The sequence below is a fragment of the Myotis davidii genome, unplaced genomic scaffold (assembly GCF_000327345.1).
Source record: "Myotis davidii unplaced genomic scaffold, ASM32734v1 scaffold1494, whole genome shotgun sequence".
Taxonomy (NCBI): domain Eukaryota; kingdom Metazoa; phylum Chordata; class Mammalia; order Chiroptera; family Vespertilionidae; genus Myotis; species Myotis davidii.
In genome coordinates, this window is record NW_006286246.1 from 3,011,056 (window position 1) to 3,016,186 (window position 5,131).

The 5,131-nt window shown below is 56.2% G+C and overlaps 1 protein-coding gene across 1 annotated transcript in view; it reads right to left on the bottom strand.

The window, feature by feature from the left end:
- The window catches only part of EZR (ezrin), a 21,526-nt gene that overhangs the window by 9,134 nt on the left and 7,261 nt on the right, over positions 1–5,131 (bottom strand). The window lies entirely within an intron of this gene.

Here is a 5,131-nt window from a genome sequence, read left to right on the forward strand (position 1 = left end):
TCGGGGGGGGGCTCTGAGGGACACAGCGGTCACACACGCCTGGAGGAGTGGTGTCAGGGCACTGCCAGGGGGCGGCTTCAGTGTCACACCTTCTCAGTGCAGGTGCTTTTCCGGGGCCCTGTCCCCCAGGGGCCAACGTGCTCCCCAGCACCCCAACACACACGCAGGGAGTGTTGTCGCCCCAGCTCTCACACGGGACAGTAACTGTTAGAGGTGAAGGAGCCCAGGAGGTAACGGTCCTGCCGACTCCCGCCCGTGTCCTCACACACAAAGGCCGCACAAGCGACATCAGGAGGTTCCCCCCGACACAAGAGCCATCACTGCACCAGGAGCTTGGATGGTGCCGCTCGGCTCCCAGCCAACAGGGCCGAGGGTCAGCTGTCCAACCGCGAGCGAAGGCCAGGCCGTCACTAGGGCCTCTCTGGCGCGGCTGGAAAGTCGGTCTCTTTAGACTCTGGGAGCTCGGTAACACTGACAGCCATTCATCAGCGGGACCGTGGTGTCAGGACGAGGGCTGAACAAGAAAGTGGTGACTCACATCGGAGCTAAGAACCCCTTTCATGCCTGAATGCCCACAGGATTTCTTTCTTTTTCTCTTTTTAAGGAGTTCACACACAGGACATGGACAGAGAAGGGCCATCGAGTTAAAGGGTTACACCGTGAGCCCTGCTCTTGCGTAGGCCACACATTTAAAAAAAAAGTGACTAAGGGACCAGAGTCTTCGGAGAAAGCGCTGATTCCAGGCCTGGAGGGAAAGTGCAGGACAGCCCTGGAATAGTCCGATTAGTGTTCCCTCTTCTAAAATGTCAGCAAGTGGAAGGAAAGGGCTCAACAACAATGACGTCAAAGCTACAGCATGAGGTCAGAGCCCACAGGATAAAGCAAGCAGAGTCCCTGCAACAGGAACTGCTGAGCAATGGGGAAGGGGAACTGTCCCCTACCATCAGCCTTCCAATGAACACACGCTCTCCTTTCCATGGCACAGCACTTCTCAAATACCAGAGGAATCACTGTTTCCTGCAAGACCCGCCAGGGATGCTAGAAGGAAAGTGTGGTAAGAACTGGGGTGCTTATAGTTTCAATGTGTCCCCCCAACACCCGCATGGGTTGGGAAGGGAGGAAGTGCTGCAGGAGGAGCGCAGCAGCCCCCCCTGACCCATGAGCAAGGTCAGCAGCACCGCAAGGAGGTCTGGCATCGGCCACCACGCAGGCCTCGCAGGACAGACAGCACGGCACGCCCGTGGGGTCCTCGCCAAAATACCAACTCACCCGCTGGTGTGGCTCAGTGACTGAGCGTCAACCTATGAACCAGGAGATCACAGTTCAATTCCCAGTCAGGGCATATGCCTGGGTTGCGTGCTCAATCCCCAGTGGGGGCCAATCAATGATTCTCTCTCATCATTGATATTTCTCTCTCTCTCCCTCTCCCTCTGAAATCAATAAAAAATATATTTTTTAAAAGTACCAAACTTATCACTAACTCCCCACTGCTAAACTTGACTGGCTTAAAAAAAAAAAAAGAAAAAGTATCAAACTTGAATGTAACCATGAGAAAAAAGACCCAAGTTGAGAAGCTTTCTATTAAGTTATGGTCAGTACTTTTCAAGCATGAAGTGGGTGCTTGCCAGGCTTCTCCTTGCAAGTTGTCCCGACAGACAGACAGACCGAGCGAACTGTCCCAGATAGAAGGAGGCTGGGCAGGCGGGCCCACTAAATGCACAGGCTGTTCCAGGTGGGACCCTGGGGCAGGAGAGTCAAGGACAGCCAGTTATGGTGGGGGGACAGCCGGTTATGGTGGGGGGACAGCCGGTTATGGCGGGGGACAGTGGTTATGGCGGGGGACAAACGGTTATGGCGGGGGACAGGCGGTTATGGCGGGGGACAGCGGTTATGATGGGGGACAGCGGTTATGATGGGGGACAGCGGTTATGATGGGGGACAGCGGTTATGATGGGGGACAGCGGTTATGATGGGGGACAGCGGTTATGATGGGGGACAGCGGTTATGATGGGGGACAGCGGTTATGATGGGGGACAGCGGTTATGATGGGGGACAGCGGTTATGATGGGGGACAGCGGTTATGGCGGGGGACAGCAGTTATGACGGGGGACGCCCACAGATGGCCAGGTCTCCTCTGGGTGCTGACTCCCCATGACACCCGGACGGGCACTCTGGGGCAGCTAAGAGAAGGGCACTTGGAATCTTCCGTATTTACTGTTTTGAAACCTTTCAAAAACCTGAAATGATTTCAAAATGAACTAAAGAATTTTAATTCAAAATATGCCAGAAGGTGATGACAACGCTGTACATCATGACAGGACTTTGGATTTTTACAGGCATTTGTTTGTCTAAACTCAGTAAATAAATGGACACTTAAGAGCGAACATTTCATTATATTAAGTTTACATCAAACGAAAACAGAACACCCTGCGCCCAGGAAGCCACGTGCACGGGGGAGGTGCACAGGCGGCAGCGCCCCCTGGAGGTGTGCGAGGGCGAGGCCCGGGCACTGCTGGGGAGGACAAGGCAGGTGGGAGCCGCCAGGGTCTCGCAGCAGCAGCACGCGGCGCTCATTGTGAAACCTTCTGGTCTGCAATGTGTCCGAGATTTTTCTTTTTAAAAGTTTAGGAACAGTCTGGGGGTGGGCTGGGCTGGGCTGGAGATCGCCGTGTCCTACAGAGCAAAGAGCCAGTCCCTGGCCAGGGGCAGGAATGGGCAGATAACAGGGCTGGAGTGCGGCCCACACTAGCGTGGAGGGAGGGAGGACTCACTAGCGTGGCCTGGTCTCCCTGCGCCTGGAGGGGCCGCTCCCCCACCTCCCACCCCACAGCCTGCGGCGGGGCCAGGCCTACAGGCTCCAGTGGGTGGGCAGGCGTCTAACCACGGCCCAAACTCTGTCAGCCTGAGGCAAACTCTGAAACTTCCCACTTGGGAGGGTCTCACGAGTCCTGGCCGTAGAGAACTGCTATAGGCTAAGTGACTGTTCCAGGTTCAAGTTCGAGTCCCAGAGTCCAGGAGAGAACGGCCTGGCACCTGGGGTCCCCGCACGTCTGGTAAAACGGACTCACAGCCAACACAACTGCCTGGTGTCTCCTCCCTTTCACTGAGAACAACACGGCACCTCCCCCCTCGCCCCTCCCCCAGCCAGAGTTAACATATCCTGCCAACTGGGTGTGCTTTTGGAAAGTGGAAACTGTCTTTAAAGTAGCTGGTTTATTATGTGCTTGAAACGTCCTTTCGAAGGTGAATGAAATGGAAATCAGAGCATCTGACTGACAGTCCTGAGTGAGGAACCGAAGGGAAAGGACACTGTGCTGGTCTCAGTCCCACCTGGTCGATGGCCCTCCCCACATCCTCTCGCTGGGAGGGCTCATGTGGGAGCAGCCTCACCCCTCACCGTAGCTCCCAGACTACAAAACGCAGTGGCCCTGCTGCAAGGACTAAAGAACTAAAGAGCGGGGTGTGTGTGTGTGTGAGGGGATCGGGTTCCTCTCGTTCTTTGTCTCGTTCTATTGTTTTGTTCTTGGTCTGGGTGCCAAGCAGAATTATAGCAGCTGATCTGAACTGTTCCCAGGCTGATAACGCTTTTCAGGGAAGGGCCTGGGTCTGCCAATTCCCTCCCTCCCGCCGTCTCCTGCTCCGACCTACGGTTCACGGAGAGAAAGACAAGCGCTCAGAACTACGTCTCCCATGTAAGGGTCACGTATACGATGAGCAAGGGGCCCAGGAGGCACTTCCCAACCGGAGCACATTCAACACTAAAAGGACATTTTAGTGAAATACAGGCATGTCTGTTTCTCTGCAGGGCTCACCGAACCTATCACCCAACTCACATCCTCAATGTACCCGGTCTCCCATCTGAGCAACTTCCAAGAATTCCACCCCTGCACTCCTAACCCTAACAGACCCCTGCAGTCCTAACCCTACCCCACCCCTGCACTCCTAACCCAACCCTAACCCGACGCTGCACTGCTCGTCTGCAAGAGCACCAAGTCCACGTGAACACAGCCAGGAGTGGCCTCAGACCCGAGCCAGAGCCCCTGGCTCGCAATGGACACCGTATTGTCCATATTTGTTTAAAAGGAGAAGCCGGGCCTATTGACTGAGTGAACATCTGCTTGTTTTCGTAACTGAAGAGGGATGTCTTCCCCAGCGGGGGGGCGGGGGGGGGCAGGAAGTGAGGAGGTACCCCCCCAGATTGTCTTTGGGGAGAAGGCCCCTTTGAGAGGGTCGCCAGTTTCACGGCTCACTGCGGGGAGCAGGAATAGGGCCGGAGAAGCCAGCAGCTCGTTTTACTTGGAAAAATGCACATTGTGTGCCGGGGGTGTTACAGGCTGCCTTCACCGCGTTCCTGCCTAGGCTGCTGCTTGCAACCTGAAAAACCTGTTTGGACAGCCCTGGCCAAGACTGCGTTACAAACCTGGTCATTCAAGAAAGTTCAAAGAGGCAGCTTCCCCCATGTGATCCACGAGGCCTCCGCTCACGCCCCGTAACCCACCTCTAGGCTCTGGAAGGCCTGTCACGGCGCATGTGTGACCAGCATCTCCAGCAGGACCCCCAGCGCGGCCCGACCATGCCGCCACCCAGTTCATGCACCAGTGGAGGGCTTAGGATCGCCTGACCGGGTCCCTGCCTGTACTTGGGAGTTCTGGCAAGAACGCAGTGGCTGAGATTACAGAGAGATTCTTTTGTGGTATCACTTGTCAAAAGCAGGACTGCGCCCCTCAAGAATGCCAGACAGAGAGGGGTTGTGGGCGATCTGGAGTGTGGGGAGCTGAGAACGTTAACGTCTAGGAACAGGTGGGAAGAGGGAGGCCCAGGTGGACATGCGGGAGCCGGGACTTAGAGGAACAGCCTGCGGCCAGGAGGGGCCCAGGGTCAGTGGTCCAGCCTGGGCTCCGCAGGCACGGAGGCAGGAACCCAGGCCCAGGGGCGTGGCTTGGCATAAAGGCCTGAGGACAGCCCCCGGCACCCTCGCCCTCAGATCGACAGTCACGCTCTGCTGGACGCCAGCCGGCCGTCAGGGCCGCCTGCACTTGGGAAGCTTCTGGTGGGAAGAATCTAGAATTTAGGCCTGTCCTCCGCTCAGGAGCCACCTCACTGAATTAGAACCATGTTTTCTGTGTGGATT